The 20,025-nt window shown below is 44.4% G+C and overlaps 1 long non-coding RNA gene across 1 annotated transcript in view; it reads right to left on the reverse strand.

The window, feature by feature from the left end:
- Positions 1–253: 253 nt before the first annotated feature.
- LOC138430831 (uncharacterized) overlaps positions 254–20,025 on the reverse strand; it is a 37,023-nt gene continuing 17,251 nt past the window's right edge. Inside the window, exons 2-5 of the long non-coding RNA XR_011253400.1 lie at positions 18,857–19,063; positions 6,516–6,592; positions 5,647–5,755; positions 254–1,864 (exon numbers count right to left, since the gene is read on the reverse strand). This is a non-coding gene — a long non-coding RNA (uncharacterized lncRNA). The remainder of the gene's footprint in view (positions 1,865–5,646; positions 5,756–6,515; positions 6,593–18,856; positions 19,064–20,025) is intronic.

A 20,025-nucleotide genomic window follows, 5' to 3' on the forward strand; every position in this document is an offset into this window, starting at 1 on the left:
GTTCTGTGATGACCTAGATGGGTGGGATGGGGGTGAGAGGGGAAGGAGCTCCAAGAGGGAGGGGATGTATTATACCTACAGCTGGTTCACTTCATCGTACAGCAGAAACTAACACAATATTATAAAGCAATTATAAAGATTTTTTAAATTAATTAATTAAAACATGGGTGAAGTCTCAACCACTGGACCACCGGGGAAGTTCCAATGTTTTCTTTAAAGGACTGTGTAATTCAAAGAAAAAAAGCTTCGAAGAGTAACTCACACATTCATTTATTCATGTTCACCAAGTGCCTGCTGTGTGCCAGACATTATTCAAGGTAGAGTCTCCCCCAGCCCCCTACCTTTTGAGAGGCAAGAGGCAAATATAAAGGAAGACCCCGGCCTGTGTCCCCCTCTTCTTCTCATCTCACCCTGAAACTTTCTCCCACACCAGGAAGGCCCCTCTACAAACAGTGTGGATGCTCCAGTCAGCCTGTCGAAGCTCCATCCACACCCATTTCGCCAGAGTCTTAGGACAGACGCAAGGAAGAGGCTGATGCAGACTCTGGAAGTGGGCTTGAGGCCAACATGTGGGTTCCTGGTGCATGCTCTAGAAGCAGGGGCGTGGGCTCCATGTGGCATAGCCACTTACCCACACAGACTCTTCACCTCGACAGTGGTGGGGTGAGGGAGGCACGACCAGAGAAGGGCCAGAGAGACCTCGTACAGCCTGTTGGGGTGTAAGGGCAGTACTGATTCTAGATGCAGGGAATACATGAAGAAATGTACCAAAATCTCTGCCTTTGTGTTGTGTACCCTCCAGTGGAAGGAGACAGACTATAAGCAAATACATAGCAAAAAGTAAATAACTACATATATAGTATACTTAGGGGCTTCCCTGGTGGCTCAGTTGCTAAAGAATCTGCCTGCAATGTGGGAGACCTGGGCTCAATCCCTGGGTCAGGAAGATGCCCTAGAGAAGGGAATGGCAACCCACACCAGTATTCTTGCCTGGAGAATCCCATGGAAAGAGGAACCTGGCGGGCTACAGTCCATGGGGTTGCAGAGAGTCAGAGATATTTGATAGTAAGAAGTACTCTGGAGAACACAAGAGGTACAGACAGTGCAATTTTAAATAATGCGGTTCGAGCAAGGTACTGTACTGAGATTGCTGTAATAAAGTATCACAAGCAGGGTAACTTAACCACCAGATACATTGTCTCATGGGAGTCTGAATCCAAGGCATTGGTAGGGTCTGTTCCTTCTGAGGCTGTGAGAGAGAATTGTTCCGTGTCCTTCTCCTGGCTTCTGGTAACCTCAGGTCTTCCTTGGCGGGTAGATAGCTGTCTTCTCCTCGGGTCTTCACACCATCTTTCCTTTGCATTCGTCTGTCTCTGTTTCTAAACCGTCATCTTTCTACAAGAACACCAGTCATGTTGGGTTAGGATCGCACCCTAAAGAATGACTTCATCTTCTCTTGGTCATCTGCAAAGATCTTTTTTCCAAATAAGGTCATATTCACAGGCACCAGGAGTTTGGATGTCAACATATTCCTCAGGGACACAAGTCAACCCTTATCAGAAAGCTTTATTGTCAAAATGCTGCTGCTGCTGCTAAGCTCAAAGGTGAAGGGTTAAAGGGGTGACCCATGCTGAGATCTGGGGCCAGGCTTTACAGCAGAGGAAACAGCACGTCCAAAGCTGCTTATTTCTCCAGAACAGCGTTTTGGTGGGTTAATACAATGAGCCTGGAAGGTCAGGGAAAGAGAGTCTGCAGCAGAATAATGCAGTCCTGGGACTTCTCGGTGGTACAGTGGCTAAGACTCCACGTTCCCAATGCAGGCGGTCTGGGTTCAGTCTCTGGACAGGGAACCAGATTCCATATGCTGCAACAAAGATCAGAAATCCCCTGTGCCACAGCTAAGACCCAGCACAGCCAAATCAATAAAACATTTTTTAAAGAGAAAGAAGAAATGACCCATCCACCTCTCATGGATGTCCTCCATAACCTCAAAGTCCATCCTTTGGAAATGTTGGAGACTCTTACATTTCCCGAGAGCAAGGTGTAAGGTCACTGGAAACGGAGAATAAGCCCCCTACCTCCTGGTGGTCAGTGAGAACGGGTGATGCTGAGAGTACACAAGCCACCGTTCTCTTTCATCTCCACTCCAAGAAGTGGCTGGTACCCTTCAGCCCAGGAGGAGCCCGTGGGACAAAAGGGAGTGTGGCTGGAGGCAGGTAAGGGCTAAGATGACAGAAGACAAGGGAGTCAAGTTTATCATTGAAAGATGCCTGTGGAATTTTGAGGATGAGATGAGATGAGATGGCCGGATGGCATCACCAGCTCAACGGTCATGAGTTTGAGCAAGCTCTGGGAGTTGGTGATGGACAGGGAAGCCTGGCGTGCTGCAGTCCATGGGGTCGAAAAGAGTCGGACACAGCTGAGCAACTGAACTGAATGGAATTTTGTCATCATTTATTGCTACTCTCTTGTCACGTTCAGCCCCCCATAACACGACCATCATTGACAGCTTTCATTCTAATTTTCGTAGTATTTTTTTTCTTAGTTTTTAATTGGAGGATGATTGCTTTACAATGTTGTATTGGTTTCTGCTGTACAACGCGAATCATCTTAGCTTCTGAAATCCTATCTTACTGATGAAAACTAGAGAAGTAAAAGAGAAAAGGCAAGTTTCCTGGAATTCAAATTTAGAGTAAGAGGAACCAGCCATGGATAGTTAGTGTGTGTGTTAATCGCTCAGTCATGTCCAACTCTTTGAGACCCCATGGACCATAGCCCGCCAGGCTCCTCTGTCCATGGGATTTCCCAGGCAAGAATACTGGAGTAGGTTGCCATTCCCTTCTCTAGAGGATCTTCCCAACCCAGGGATCAAACTCGGGTCTTCTGCATTGCAGAGCCAGCAGGGAAGTTTTCAGTTAACACACACAAGAGAACAGGCATGTTTCCTGGAATGCAAATTTAGAGTAAGAGGAAATGTCTTTAGTTGAAATCTGACAGCCACTGATCAAGCCCAGCATTATGGACCCACGTAGCCTCAAAAGTTCTCCCTGGTGTGTCTCATTTCAACTCAGGTCAGGAGTGGAACGGGTAGTTCTTCAGACTTCCACTGAATCATGCCTAACCTTCTGGCTTCACTTATCTGCAAGCTGGAATGCTCTCTGCAGCCGTCAGCCATCACCCCCCACCCTTCCCTTCATCCTGCTCTGTCCTCAGATAACAATCCTTTCCAAACAGGCTCTGTTCCCACCACGTTTGGAATGCTTCAGAGTCAAACTGTGAATCAGAACCGAAGTCCCTTCATGCCATTCCATTCACCTTCCTCTCACATTCCACACCTCGCCCTTAGCTGGAGGGGCCCGGGTGGTTTTCCGCTCACGACTCCCCCAGCTCCGCCTGACCTGGCCCAGGCTTGTTGGGAGACTAAGTCCTTTGTTCCCGGCCCCCTTGGGGCCCTGGGCACCCTTCCTTGCCATCCCAGCTCTGCAACAGTCTCCTCCTTGTCTGCCCAAAGCCCACTCCGGATCCAAGTTCCCGTGTAAGCTCTGGCCTCGTAGTTATTTTCTAGTGATGTGTACCCTTGGTTTCTCCCTCAGGCTGGGACAGGAAGCCCAGAATGTTCTGTAAAGCATGGCAGAGGGAGAAAAGAGACAGTATCAGCCTGTCCCAGAGCCTTGCGCTTTCTGGGGTTTTCAAAGTAGAAAATAGCTTCCTTTCCAGGGCTCCCCTATCTCTTCCAAAATGGAGACACTTGGTGCCTAGGGGCGTGGGCAGCCCCCCAGGTGGGTTGTCTGTGTCATCAGGAATGTCAGGATGGCAAAGGGAGAAGGGTGAACAAAAGGCCTTGTGTGTGCCCAGCAAAATTTACTTGGAACCTACCAACTCCCAAATATCCTTAAAGGGCTTGGAAATCAATCCGTAGTGAGCATCCCTCAGGCGCCTTGCACATTCATTTTCCTTGTATAGTTTTATATTTATTTGTATGCAGATATACACATGCAAACCACTGTGGGGTAGGTTTTATCATCCTCATTTTACAGATGCAGAAACTGAGATGTGCCGTGCTAAGGGCCTCGCGGGTCATAGAGCTAGTAAGGGGTGTAGCCCAGACTGAAGTCACTCCTGAGTTCAAACCCTGTGCTCTTTCATTTCCTCTTATTTAAAAATAAATATTGTTGTTTTTCTGAATATCTAAGTGATACATATTCTTTTTTTAATGTATTTTTCTACTGAAGAATAGTTTGTTTACAATGTTATGTTAGTTTCTGGTGTACAGCAAATTGATTCAGATATACATATACATATACATATATTCTTTTTTAGATTCTCTTCCTTTAGGTTTATTACAGGATATCGAACACAGTTCTCTGGGCTATACAGTAGGTCCTTGTTTATCTAAGTTTTTTTATAAAGTAACATGTATCTGTTACTCCCATATTCCTAATTTATCCCTTCTCTCCCTTCTTCCCCTCCCATAACCATAAATTTATTTCCTATGTCTGTGAATCTGTTTCTGTTTTGTAAATAAGTTCATCTGCATCTTTTTTTTTTTAGATTCCACATATAAGTCCTAAAAATTTCCCTCTAAGCACTGCTTTCGCTGCATAGTTTAAGCTGTATTTTCATTTTCATTTTGTTCAAAATATTTTAAAATTTCTCTTGAGATTTCTTCTTTGAACCATGTGTTATTCAGATGTGTCTTGGGGATTTTCCAGCTATCTTTTTACTCTTATTTCTAGTTTAATTCCTGTCAGATCTGAAAGCAGACATTGTATGATTTCTATTCTTTTACAACCACTGAAGTATGTTTTATGGCCTAGAAGGCATTCTATCTTGGTAAATGCCCCACGTAAGCTTAAAAAGAATGTATATTCCACTGCACATCGATGAAGTTGTCCATAGATGTCTATTCTATCCCGCTGATTAAAAGGTGCTATTGAGTTCAACTATGTCCTTACTGATTTTTGCTTCATGGATTTGTCTATTTCTGATAGAGGGGTGTTGAAGTCAGTATCTGTGATAGTGGATTCATTTCCTTGCAATTTCTCCTTACATTCCACCAGTTTTGCTTCACATATTTTGAGGCTCTGCTGTTAGGCACATATACATTAAGCATTGTTATTTCTTCTAAATAACTTCTTAAGTCTAAGTTTATGATACCTTGTACAGTTTTATGTCCTTTTTTCTCACTAAAAACAGGATTTTGCTCCTAGGCACCAGCCTTTTCCACTACATAAGTCTAATATTTCTTAATCAACTTGGTTGGGACCAATTTGTGATGATTCACAGCATTGCCTGGCAAGATGCTATTCATGTGTTCTGGAAGGTGGTAGGAGAGGGTACAGGACTTCAGGTGTGGAAGGGGTTGACAGGGAGCCCTTGGCAGCTGGCAGCCATTATCAGCAGGGGAGATGGCAGAAGAACAGGCAGAAGTTTCAGTTATTGGGTGAGACAGCAGGTCAGCATCAGCACAGATTGGACCAGTGATGCTCTTTCCATCTGAACACCTGCCTATTGGTACAGAGTTAGGACCAGGAACCCAAAGCAGAAGGCATTTTGGGTACTTCTTAAGACGGAAGCCATGTGGGCAAAGGACAGGGCAAGGTTGAGAGCCTGTGTAGAGTAGACACCAAGGTCAACACCACTCACCCAGTCTGGGTGTCCAGCGGGTCTGCAAGATGGCGCCTCCAGTCTCTGTTCTGAAACTCAGGGAACTTTCTCATTTGTCGCCTCGGAGCTGTGCATGGCCTCTTGTCACCTGGGCAGCCGAGCCACAGTTGGAAAGTGAGTCGTGACAGATGTTTGACGTGTAAGCCCTCGTTAGTAACCACCTCTGGGAATTTCTTCAATTACTTTCCCAAGCAATTCACTTGTCTTCTGGAGCTTTGGCCTTGATTGGCCATGCCTATGCTCTCAGAATGGAAGAAGGAAAAATGCTCTAAAGAAAGGATTGGGCAATGTTAAAATAGTAGGTTGGGTGAGGGCAATGACCTTAATGCTACTGAAATGAGCTGTGTTTTATACTATTCTCAGTTTCAAGGTCTCCAAGGTCTATGCCCAGTGCAATCATATGCTGAGCTTCAGGACTTCCAGACCCCTCACACAACAGTAACCCTGAGCAAGCTTTGAGTGCCAACCAAGTCACCAGCTCCGAAGATAAGGGCTGACTTTGTCTTGCCTTCTAAGAGGGGCTTTGGCATCTTTCGTGGACTAAAATTTTTCTGAAACATCTTTTGCTTTCATTGAAATACAGTTGTGTTTCCATAACAGATTAATAAAGAGTGTTCTAGAACTAGCAGTAGGATCCTCTCAGAAGCATTGCCTTGGAGCCAAGAGACAGTGTAGTATAATCCCGGAGATTGAAGTCTCAGATTTTGAATTGATGTTACGACCAAGTGCAGTGGAAGGACCAGGAAGAGCAGAGCAGGACGGAAAGGAATACAGTGATGTGGTCAGGAAGCAGAGGCAGACACGCCTTCACCCCTTCCTGCCTTGTTATTGTCCAGCGAGTTACTTACCCAGAGCTCCAGTTCCCCCAGCAAGAATTCCCAGCATGGCCTCTTGAGGAGGGATTCCTTATCTGTTTATTGAGCATCTGTTAAGCACAGTGAGCCTCTTGTCAAGCACAGCCAGGTGTTCTTCATCTTCTATCCCAAATGCCTAACACAATGTCTGGTACATTTCAAGCATTTTACCAATGATTATTGAATAAGTAAATAAATGTATGGGTGGGAAAAAAAATAAATGAATGGAGAAAGAAATGAGTCAGTTAGAACTGCTGACCTTTGAGAATCTGCTTTGGAAGGGCTGAAGCTTAGAGGAAGTGATAGTCTTGGTGTCCCTAGCAGTTACTAGTACTAGCCACAGAAGTAAGTAGAAATAAAAGAGTTGGCTCCCTTCAAAATACGTAGCCCGTAGAAACAAGGTTGCTACGAAAGGGATGGAAAAAGCCAGAAGTTAACCAGCTCCATTGTGTAAGGAGCAATGTGGCCCAGCAAGACGGTTGGGCCAATTTCATTAATACTCTTAATGATTAATTTCTTAGTTAATAATTGACATGTCATAGCAGAGAAGCCTGAAAATTGAAATGGCGATGGTTTCATTATTTCAGATTCTCATGCGTGTCTGAGTCCTGTTAATAGTCACCATGGGAAACATCTGCAGGGGTAAGGTGCACTTTTAATCCTCTGACATGTTTAAATAAATTCAAATAAAATAAATGTAAATGCAGGTCTCTTGGGGTACCAGAAGAGGGATGAGCATCATCAAGAAGGAGTACTGGACTTCCTTAAATATCTGGGTGCTCTGAACAGGTCCTCATTTAAGATCTGAGGCTCTCCAAACAGGGCTGCCAGAAAATCGAGTCACCCCACACGTATTGGGGGCGATTCGTATAACAGGAAGAGCACTGGAGATTTTTGCTTTGTCATTTCCTCTTTGAATACAACAGAAAAATCCATTTAGCCAGGATTCTGGAACTCTGCCGATGCTTCCTGTCCTATCTGACTGTAAAATTCAACAAGGGATCATAAATAATAGACATGAGGTCAAAAATACATCTGGGGAATCCTGTCAAAGAGAAGGGCTGACGTCAATGACTTCTGCCTGGCCTCTGATATTTAGTCCTGAGAGTGAGAAGCGAGATTACAGCTGAGGGGAGGGAATGAGGCAGGGACTCAGTTCAGCCCAGGTAGCCCTGGTGTTCTCTGATCTGCGGCTGCATAAAAATTTCCCCAGGGCTTAGCAGGTTAAAACAGCAGTCTGTCTCATGGCCCTGGGGGTCAGGAATTCGGGAAAGTTCAGTTGGGCGATTTTTCTGCTTCACTTGTATCATCTCGGGAGGTCTCAGCTGGAGGGTCCGTGGCTTCACCCTTCCATTCACATGTCTCGAGCCTGGTGGGCTTGACTGGAACTGCTGAGCAGAGTGTGTTCCCAAGACTTCATGGCATGGCAGTCTCAGGGCAGACAACCTCTCACATGGTGCCCAGGGCTCCCAGAGAAAGTCTGCCAGGAGAGCTAGGTGGAAACTGCACAGCTTCTTAGGTCTTTACCCCCAGAAGTTCCAGAATGGCCCTTGGGCAGCACTCTACTAGTCAAGCAGGTCACTAAGGACAGGCCAGCTCCAGGGGCAGAGGCATGAGGCTCCACCTCTAGATGGGAGAAGTGTGTGCCCAGCTGCTCAGCTGTGTCTGACTCTCTGCAGCCCCATGGACTGTAGCCAACCAGGCTCCTCTGTCTGTGGGATTTCCTAGGCAAGAATACTGGAGTGGGTTGCCATGCCCTCCTCCAGGGGATCTTCCCCACCCAGGGGTCAAACCCACGTTTCCTGCCTGGGCAGGCGGATTCTTTATCACTGAGCCACCTGGGAAGTCCTGACATTGGGAGAAGGAGCCAGCATTTGTGGCCCCATTAACCTAGGCCATTGGAGAATGGAAGAAATATCCCCCCAGTGGAGGGTGGTCCCCGGCAGAAGCCTATTTTCATTTCTCTGCAATAGCAAGAAGGAACTGGAGAGATCAGAGGCAGGTCTTTTTTTTGGCCCCCACCCCCACCTCAGCACTGCATGGCATGTGGGATCTTAGTTCCCCAACCCATGGATCTAATCTGCGTCCCCAGCAGTGGGAAGGGCAGAGTCTTAACCACTGGGCCTCCAGGGAAGTCTCACAAGGCAGGTCCTGAACACACCCTCCCAACCTCTCCCAGGGACTCAAGGGTGCTGCAAACAGCCCTGGAGACTCAGTGACCCAAGGCCTTCCCTGTGAGTACCTTTTTCTGAAATGAAGAGCTCTTTCTGACCTCCTTCCCTGAGCTTTCAGCCCATCTCATTTACAAAGTCATATACCTCTGGAGGTCTTGAAAAAACAGAGATGCTCTTCCTGTAGCCACACTGATGAGGAAATTGATGAGGAAACCAAAGCACAGGCCTCAGACCCAGCACATCCTATAAACATTTACGTGCAGGCCTTTCTTCACCTGTTAAAGACATAATTCTTCATAAACTTTTCCACAGTGTTTTCCAGTTCCTAAACACAGGGAAGCAAGGTTATGGGTGAAGACGATCCATGCATTCCACAACAGACGTTTACTGCCCTCAATCCTGGGGCAAAAGAGCTGGCTCCTAGCAGTACAAGGAAGGACAGAACGCGTAGACCCTTCACACCAAGTGAGTCATAGGGAATGACAGGAGCCCAGAACTCTACAAAACCTTCTCAAAACTCCCTGAGTAAGGACGATCATTTAACCTCTTCACAGACGAGGAAGAAATGGACTCAGAGAGGTTAGGGAATTTGTCTAATGGCACACATTTGGAGGTGGTGGTAAAGCTGAGATTAGAACCTAGGTCAGGCAGTGAAACCTCCTTTCAGAAGACAAAAATCCCCTCACAGAAAGGAAGCAGAGACTTCCACCAAAGTCCAGTGGTCAGGACTTTGCCTTCCAATGCTTGGTCAAGGACCCAGAATCCCTCGTGCCTAGTGACCAAAACACTAAAACATGAAACAGAAGCAATATTGTAACAAAGTCAATACAGACCTTAAAAATGGTCCACATTAAAAAAAAAAAAAAAAGACAGAAAGGAAGCGATTGTACTTCTGGGTAAACACGTCTGGGTACAGAGGGTGCTGGTCTTCCTGAATCCCGCTCCTTCTCATCTCCATCATTAGCGCTGGAGAGGGGACTAGAGAGGGACCTGAAAGCAACATACAGGACCAATTTTTCCAGTTAAGCTATGATCTCTCCAGGCCCTGGCTGTCTTCTTTGGCACGTTTGAAAAATATCCATCGCCTCTGGAGATCAGGCTGGCAATATATAAAAGAGAGCTATAAAACTGTCCCTACACTTTGACCCAATGGTCCCCGCTGTGGAATAGACCCCAGGGGAAATATGCAAAAGAGAAAAGCAAGCAAATAGCACCGAGAGGTTTACCGTAACACCATTCACAACAGTGGAAAAATGGGGCATGACCCAATGCCCCAAATTAGGAAAAGGTTATGCGAACGATGGTACATTAAGACAATGGAATGTTATGTTACTATTAAAGGGAACTGAGTTTACAGATTCTGTTGATACATCGAAAGGCACATGTAAGATAATCGCAAGAGAAAAGAAAAGAATGTGAAAGAGTATGTACACCCTGACCTCGGACATAAATCAGTCTGTGTGCTCATCGATAAGGATCAGAAGCCCACAGAATGTTGCAGATAGCTGGTGCTCGACATCTATAGCATTTTTCCCCCCCTAAACTCCATAGTACCTTGAAAAGACATCCATCATTCACGTTTGTTCCCAGTGAGGAGAGAGGGGATTTCCTCATTCCAGGGCTCAGTATGTGTCTGCAATGTAATGTGTCTGTAGGGAGCCAGCAGCCGGCACATCCACATGATAGAAACACAGTGTTCAGGGCAAGGGGAGGGGCTGCCTGGCCTACACTCACTGGGCCATCTCTCTGTAATCACAGATAGTCCTGGGCCCCGCAGCCCGGGCCAGATGAGCGCGCATTTCAAGGGGGATAACTAGCATGCGTGGTGAGTAAGGACCATGGGATACGGGAAGAGCTGGAAAAGCCTGGGAATATCTGATCTGAAGCAGAACGACCTATCAGAGACCCAAGAAACTCTCCTCCAGCCCTTGGGAAGCAGTCATTTGAGAGGGGGTTGGGCTTGCTTAGTGGGTTGGGAAGACCTATGGACAGAAGTTATGGAACAGCAGCAGACTTCAGGCTGACATGAGGGATACAGTACACAAGAGGCGGTGAGTCCCACACCACCAGAAGCATGGACGCAAAGCATGTAAATTTCCATCACATAAATGGCCCTCCAGTTTGACCTTCACCGGCTCCAGCAGAATTACGCATCAACCCAAGGGACAGACACAGTTCCTCTGATTCACGGAGGCCTGAGGGAAAAACAGTAAAAATAGAATAGTCTGCTCTCCATGTACCAAGATAATTTTCCTGACCTGCTGTCAGTGGGGCTTCCATTGTCAGCTGTTTTCCTAGGACTGATCCTAAGTGTTTACAAAGTGATGTCGTGGAGAACTACAGACAGGCCAGAGGTACAACCTATAGCTTTCCTGTTTTCCAGTGGAAAGTGAATTATCCTGAACTGAGCAGTATCCGTAATCTTTGACCTCATCAGTGACGCAAACAACTCTGTCTTCAAGAAATTTACCCTAACAGAATGTTGTCGTCTAGTGGCTTCTGCACTGTTTAAAACGAGAAGCCCATTAGTAAAAAAACACAAAAATAACCTGAGTATGTACCCCTAATGTCTGTATGCTAATATACAAATTTAAACATGAACTGGGGCTTCCCAGGTGGCGCAGTGGTAAAGAATCTGCCTGCCAGTATAGGAAACACAAGGGATGTGGTTTTGATCCCTGCGTGGGGAAGATCCCCTGGAGAAGGAAATGGCAACTCACTCCCATATTCTTGCCTGGAAAACTCTATGGATGGAGGAGCCTGGTGGGCTATAGTCCATGGGGTTGCAAAGAGTAGGACACAACTGAGTGACTGAACATGTACTCACAGGAACTACTGTCAAAACATATTAAATATCCACAAAGTTCAATTTCTTTCTTACCTACCTGCAAAAGTATATAAACAAGCTCCAGTATTTTCTCTCTAAGCTCCTTGGATCATTTTACTCACCCCTCCCTCCCTGCCCTCAACTTGAATACTCACTGACAGTCCATAGCTCATGCCAACAGAGGTCAGTCTGATAATATTGGAGCAACTATAATAGGAACAAACACACTGGGCTTTAAGATAATGGGAATATCTAATAAACACTCCTACCTCTGGAAAAAAAAGTAGATCTATTGGTAGGTACTGGAGCTGTGATTTGAGCAACTTTTCCCAAACCAGTTTAAAAGTACGACGAATAAAATCTTATAATAAAATATGTGCAACTTTATAACAACTAAATAGAAAGCTTTAAAAAGTAAAGGATAAAAAATACGGGATCTCATTACTGAATGTCAGTCGTGCTACCTACTGAATGGATAGATTCATCTATTAATTCAGTATTTATTAAGAACCTACTAAGTCTAGTCAAAGCTATGGTTTTTCCAGTAGTCATGTATGGATGTGAGAGTTGGAGTGTGAAGAAGGCTGAGCGCTGAAGAATTGATGCTTTTGAACTGTAGTGTTGGAGAAGACTCTTGAGAGTCCCTTGGACTGCAAGGAGATCCAACCAGTCCATTCTGAAAGAGATCAGCCCTGGGATTTCTTTGGAAAGAATGATGCTAAAGCTGAAATTCCAGTACTTTGGCCACCTCATGCGAAGAGTTGACTCATTGGAAAAGACTCTGATGCTGGAGGGATTGGAGGCAGGAAGAGAAGGGGACGACAGAGGATGAGATGGCTGGATGGCATCACTGACTCGATGGAAGTGGGTCTGAGTAAACTCTGGGAGTTGGTGATGGACAGGGAGGCCTGGGGCGCTGCGATTCATGGGGTCCCAAAGAGTCGGACACGACTGAGCGACTGAACTGAACTGAACTGAACTGAACTGAACTGAAGTATCGATGAGGCATTGTGTGCTAGATGTTGGGGATACAGTAAGAGGAAGAAAAACAGAGGGTCCCTGAGATTGTGAGATGATAAACAAGTGGATGAGACAGAAAACACACATGCAGATAAACAAATTTCTGATTATAAACTGTGGTCCGTGCACCATGAATTAAATGAGCAAGGTGATGTGATACACAGGGATAGGAGGAGGGAAGAGACAGCTTCAGAGAAGGTCCCCAGGGTGGGCTTCTTAGGAAAGTGATGCTAAAGATTGAGGAGAGGCTGTCACACGGAAGACGGGAAAGACCTACACAGCACATTGCCAAACGCAAATCATGATACCCAAAGGCCCTAAACCAAAGGGCAAACTTACACTCACCTTTTAGTTGGAGTCCATCATGTATATTTTCTTATTTTTTTTAATTTTTTGGCTGTGCTACATGGCATGCAGGGTTTTAGTTCTTTGACTAGGGATTGAACCGGTGGCCCTGCAGTGGGGGCATGGAGTCTTAACCACTGACTGCCAGGGAAGTCACCCATCTTGTATATTTTAATACCCTCTAGGGTGGCTTCCCTAGTGGCTCAGTTGGTAAAGAGTCTGCCTGCAATGCCAGAGGCCTGAGTTCGATCCCTGGGTAGGGAAGATCCCCTGGAGAAGGAAAAGCCAACCCACTCCACTATTCTTGCCTGGAGAATTCCATGGACAGAGGAGCCTGGTGGGCTATAGTCCATGGGGGTTACAAAGAGCTGGACTCGACTGAGTGATTAACTTTCAGGCTGGCGCTAATGGTAAAGAATGAGCTTGCCAATGCAGGAGACATAAGAGACACAGGGTTCAATCCCTGGGTTGGGAAGACCCCCTGGAGAAGGAAATGGCAACTCATTCCAGGATTCTTGCCTGGAGAATCCATGGACAAAGGAGCCTGAGAGGCTATAGTCCATAGGATCATACAGAGTCGGACACTCCTAAAGCAGAGTTGTTTTTCAGGCTCCTGATGCACTGAGTGAACAGGTATCTGGTGCTAAGAAGTTCCCTATAACTGGGCCATTAATGTCCTCATTCAAGGAAGCACACACACTCTCCCCTCCTTGGTCAAGGCTTCCTGACATCCTTTCTGGATGACACTGAGACAAGACTTCACAGCTACAGACAAGCTTCCCTCTGGCCCTGCCCATGGGGACCCCTCTTAGTTGAGCAGGGTCAGCCAACCCACACTAGTGGGTACAGCAAACAAAACTGTGGACTTGCTCTGAAGTAGTTCAAATTCCCTGCAAGGGCACGTGATTAATCTTAAAATGTAAGACACCTGGATTGAGTACGTTGCAGTTTCCGTGCCCGCTGAAGACATAAATGCATGGTCGGTAGGGTGGATTTATGAGACGGTACCATCTGGGATTCACATTCTGTCCATTAGGTCGAGCTAAGTGTGGTCAGGAATGCAAGAAGAGCCGTGCTGAAATGGGGGAGCAGATAAGCAGTTAAGATGCCTTAAGTGAACCCAGCTGGACAAGCAGGCCTGTCAGTAGCAGCGCCACACCAGGCAACCCTGCTGAGCCAACTTCAGACTCAACCCTCAGATGTTCGAAAAGCAAAATACCAGTCCTTTGCTGTTTCATCTCACTGGCTTTCTGTGCACGCTTACGTGACAAGAAAACCGGAAGAGAGATCACCCAGAAACTCTTGAGACGGCAAAGAAGAAGGGTAAGTCTGACCTTGAGCTTGAACTTGACTCACACTCTAGGATTTTGTGGAAAGATTTTTTTTCACAACAGCTATGAATCTCAGAGGATCATTGACACTTAGTTCAGTTCTGAATATCGCCAATGAAAGGGTGAGGAGGAAAGTCCCTGGATTCTGTTTATAGAGAGATAACCCTGAAGTCAGGTAAAAAAAAAAAAAAAAACAACAACAACTGGGTATTAAAATAGTGTTAGAAGAGAAAGATAGCTTTCTAATGGGACCAGGAATAGCAGAGACACTTCTGATATGAAACCTTTGTCACTTTAATGTCAAAGAAACATGAGGAAAGGGAACCCTCGTGCCCTGCTGGTGGGAATGTAAATTGGCGCAGCCACTATAGAGAACTGTATGGTTGCTGTTGAGTCGCTCAGCCGTGTCCAACTCTTGGTGACCCCATGGACTGCAGCACACCAGGCTTCCCTGTCCTTCACCGTCTCCAGAGTTTGTTCAAATTCACCTCCATTGAGTTGGTAATGCTATCGAACCATCTCATCCTCTGCCACCCCCTTCTCCTTTTGCCGTCAATCTTTCCCAGCATCAGGGTCTTTTCAAATGAGTTGGCTTTTCACATCAGGTGGCCTAAGTATTAGAGCTTCAGCTTCAGCATCAGTCCTTCCATTGAATATTCAGGGTTGATTTCCTTTAAGATGAAAGTACCTAAAAAAACTAAAAATAGAACTACCATATGATCCAGCAATCCTACTCCTGGGTATTTTTCCAAAGAAAACAAAACCACGAAATTTGAAAAGATGTATGTACTCCCATGTTTGTGTGCATGTAGTCACTCAGTCGTGTCCGACTCTTTGCAATCCCATGGACTGTAGCCCACCAGGCTCCTCTGTCCACGGGGATTCTCCAAGCAAGAATACTGGAGTGGGTTGCCATTTCCTCCTTCAGGGGATCTTCCCACCCAAGGGATCGGACCCAGGGCTCCTGCATTGCAGGTGGATTCTTTACCTTCTGAGACACCAGGGAAGCCCACCCCCATATTTATTGCAGTGTTATTTAAAATTACCAAGATATGGAAACAACCTAAGTGCGTGCCTGTCAATAGAGCAATGGATAAAGAAAATGGTATGTATGTAAATACAATGGAATACGACTCAGCCATAAAAAATACAATGAAATCTTGCCATTTGTGACAATAAGGATGGATCTAGAGGCTAGTAGGCTAAGTGAAATAAGTCAGACAGAGAAAGACAGACACCATATGATTTCACTTACACGTGGAATCTTAAAAAAAAACCCACCAGATTTACAGAGAACAAATTGGTGGTTGCCTGAGACAGGGACTACGCATGGGTAAAATGGGGAAACAGAGTCAAAAGGTACACATGTCCAGTTCTACAATAAGTATGTCCTGGGGATATAATGTACAACATCCAAATTACTATAAATAGTAATATAGTGCTGCATATTTGAAAGTTGCTAAGAGAGTAAATCTTAAAAGTTCTCATCGAAAGAAAAAAATTCTGAAACTTTGTATAGCGATGGATGTTAATCAGACTCATTGTGCTGGTTATTTCATAATATGTACAAATATTGAATCATTATGTTGTATAACTGAAACAACATCATGTTTTGTGTCATTTTACCTCCATTAAAAAACAACACAAACTGAAGCACATCCAATGGTTGTATAAAAATGTAATCTGGAAAAAAAGAATGTAATCTCAGTAATCGTTTATACACTTAAAACAGAGAGCAACCAAATGCATAAAAATTCAACCAGGGAAGAAACAGGTATTCCAGAGAATGTAGACCAGAATTGGTTTGATTTTGATTCCCAGCAAAACCTAAAAATTAGTGCATAACAGATGGTAAGTAAACACTGAGAAAAGGAACAAGTGAAAGATACAGCCAAACTAGCTTCAGTTATTTTAAAAGATTTTTTTAAAGATTAATTTAAAAAATAGAGAAGGCTGTGTCCTGTGTGCCATGATTTGCAATAGATGTGTAACAAAATCTCTCAGGGTCTCTTGGTCAGAGGAGACACATGGGTTCCATGCAGAGGTGATGGGATCCACGGTTGATAGAACAAACTGAGTGGACTGTTGGCCCTGCATGAGCCTAAAGAGGGTCCCCACTGTCTGGCCCTAGTCCTGCTCACTGAACTGTTTTTGCTAGCCTCCCAGTGGACACACGGAAGACCACATATCGTGTTTTATGATTGATGCCACGTTATAAGGGACTGTCGGCACACTGGAGGGCTCCACCCAAGCGTCCATGCACGAGCTATGGGAGCTTTTGTGGGCTTCGATTTCCTTCTCTGAGTCTCAGCAACATGAGAATACCTCCTAGAGGCTTTGCGAGAATTAGACTGCACAGCAGAAGTTAAACACCCAGGAGAGAGATTCAGTAAATGTGGATTTCCATCTACTCTTTAGAAAGGGCTGGGATTCAATATTATCTCGATAGCTGAGATTGATAGACTAAAAATCCAAAACAAAATATAATAGAATACACACCTTATCTTAAAATAGACAAAGGATAGCCAAGGGAGAATGAACCTAATATCAACTTTGATTAAAAAAATAGAAACCCTGGGAATGTTTTAATTGCCTATGAGTTCATGGTAAAAGGGTAGTTTTTAGACTTCTTTTTAATGTATATGATTCTGGATCTTTTTTTTTTTTTCCCACACTACAGGGTTTGAGGGTATCCTAGTTCTCCGACCAGGGATCGAACCCCAGCCCACAGCAGTGGAAGCACACAGTCCTAACCACTGCACCACCAGGGAACTTCCAGAGGTAGCTTTTAAAAAGATACATAATCTGAAGAAACCTATAGTAGGGCTGGTATGGCGTGGAATAGGGCTGATGGCTGGGTGTTGCAATTAGGCAAAATTTGCTCAATGAAAGAATACGTTTCCTAAAAGAAAAGGCTGTTTGTGGATGAAATTAGTTTCCGCATAATGTCGTGGCACCTCCATTAGCCTCTCTAGGAGGGGAGTACTCTTGTTTAAGGTCTTTCAAGGTCTCTCTCAGCAGCACTTGGGGTCCCTCATTCCTGGGCTTCTCTCTCGTGGGCTCTGGTCTGGGAGAGAAGTACACATGGCCTTTGCCTGAGTGCCGCCTAACACCCTAGGTCCTGTGCAAGGAAGCTCTTCTCATATTTGGACACTTGGTCTGGCAGCATCACCATGTAGTGTTATGAATCTGTTTCTCACCAAGATGAGGCAGTAATAAAATAAAAAGAGAGCAAGTCCCAGGTCTGGAAAGACTGAATGTCTCAATTTCTGTTCACCTTTGAGTCACGTGGAGGTGATAACAAGTACTCAGGTAAGGTCTGCACTGACCAATGAATCATCGGTTCAAGATACTGTATATTTACTGAGTGATCAAACTGATCTCTTCTTTAAAAATACTTATTTATTTTATTTTTATTTGCTTGGCTCTGGTGAGTCTTAGCTGCGGCATGGAGAATCTTTAGGGTTAGGGTTAATTTGCAGCATGTGGGATCTAATTTCCCAACCAGGGATCAAACCTTGGTCCCCTGCTTTCGGAAATCAGAGTCTTAGCCACTGGACCACCAGGGAATTCCCTGATGATCTCTTAATAATGAAGAATTCTGTAATTCAAATTTGATCCTGTAGGTGACCCTTTTCTTGCTTCTCCATTAGCTGAAAGTATTGTAACAATTTACAACCTAGTCTCATAAACTCATATCAGGAAGGATCATTGAGTCTTTCCTGGAACTTAGTTATTTCTGAAAATTCATATTGACTCAGATAACATACTTTCCAAATTTTGTTGTTTACAGAAGCAAGTCATCACTGAATTATGTTTATAGTAAAAGTAGGCAAAAGGACAGTAACATACTAAAATAAAAGTAACACACCACATTGAGTCTGTACAGAAATAAATTTGTTTCATATTTACAAATACAGGTACTCAAAATGGACTTTCTTTAAATAAGGTCTTTCTTCTCATCTGCAACTGTATTTAGTACATGCCAACATTACTAAAAACAAAGCCATTTTTTAGTTAGGGGAATAAAAATGCATCGCATCTGCTTTTTTTTTTTTTCCCCCAAAAAAAGAGGAAATATTTTCACCATTCTTAAAGTGATCAAAAACATCCAAGTGGACTTTTAGGGAGTTTTCCAAAAGCAAAAGAAAGGGGAAGTTAAATAGAAGAGAATCTGGTACCTGAATGAATTTTTTCCCAAAATATAAAAGATTAGTTTCGCAAAAATCAAAGCACAGTGTATCTCAGGGGCTCAGAATAGCTCCTGAACTATCTGGATAAGCATATCATTTGTTATACAATTTATATTGTTATAAATGTGAATCTGGTGTTAAGGCATGAGAAGAATACAAGCTCTAATAATGAGTATATTATGATTTTCTAGGGTGACAAGTTATTATCAGTAATTTTGAATCTCAGCCCTTTGCTTGTTAAGCTTTACACTAAGCAGAGCTTCCAAATTAAGAATATATTTGAAACACTTTCTTAAATTGCCTTTAACATGAGACTCCTTGATTGAATCCAACCTGCTTTGTGCTGCCGACTCTCTTGCTTTCACTGGGTAGCAGCGCTGACCCTAGACCGTGGGTCAGGAAGGTAGAAAGACACCCAAATATCCTCCCCAAATAGCTGACATACCTGTGGAGGCAGAGCTGTCTTGACTGCACTTCACCACGCTGGCAGTTTTCTGTCCAAGTCTTCCCACCATGGGAAATCGTCTATGAACAAATCTATCTTCCAGTCCACTGGGTTAACTTTTCCTCAAAATTCTTTTTACCTGAGGTTCTTCCTTCCTCTCCCCAGGAATCTACTGCATTCAGTCTTTCTCCTCCTCCAGTTAGCTCTCTGATTGAAAACATAAACATTGAATTTAACATGACTTCTGGGTGCTGTTCAGAATAGTTCTAAGTGGCAAAATATCTCCCCCAAAAGAAGAGAGGATTATGGAGGTAAATGGTACCAAGAATGAATCTGGTGTGGATATACCTGTTACTAGTTGGACTGTGAAGAAAGCTGAGCGCCAAAGAATTGATGCTTTTGAACTGTGGTGTTGGAGAAGACTCTTGAGAGTCCCTTGGACTGCAAGGAGATCCAACCAGTCCATCCTAAAGGAGATCAGTCCTGGGTATTCATTGGAAGGACGGATGCTAAAGCTGAAACTCCAATACTTTGGCCACCTCATGCGAAGAGTTGACTCCCTGAAAAAGACCCTGATGCTGGGAGGGATTGGGGGCAGGAGGAGAAGGGAATGACAGAGGATGAGATGGCTGGATGGCATCACGAGCTCGATGGACATGAGTTTGAGTGAACTCCGGGTGGGATGGACAGGGAGGCCTGACATGCTGCGATTCATGGGGTCACAAAGAGTCAGACACTACTGAGCAACTGAACTGAACTGAACTGATGAGGATAAATATATGAGAAGTATAATTGAGCTTGTAGCAGGGTCTACTAAAATATAACTTTCTGTTTTTCTTTTCTTAAAAATTATTTTATTGAAGTATAGATGATTTATAGTATTGTGTTGGTTTCTGGTGTAGAGCAAATTGATTCAGTTATACATATATAAATTTATTCTTTTTCACATGCTTTTCCATTATGGCTTATCACAGGATATTGAATATAGTTCCCTGTGCTATACAGTAGGACCTTACTTATTCATTCTATACCGAGTAGTTTGCACCTGCTAATCTGAAACTTCCAGTTTATTTTTCCCCCACCAACCCCTCCTTGGCAACCATAAGTCTGTTCTCTGTGTCTGTGAGTCTGTTTCTTGTTTGAGATAAGTTCATTTGTCATATTTTTAG

The sequence above is a fragment of the Ovis canadensis genome, chromosome 26 (genome assembly GCF_042477335.2).
Source record: "Ovis canadensis isolate MfBH-ARS-UI-01 breed Bighorn chromosome 26, ARS-UI_OviCan_v2, whole genome shotgun sequence".
Lineage (NCBI taxonomy): Eukaryota > Metazoa > Chordata > Mammalia > Artiodactyla > Bovidae > Ovis > Ovis canadensis.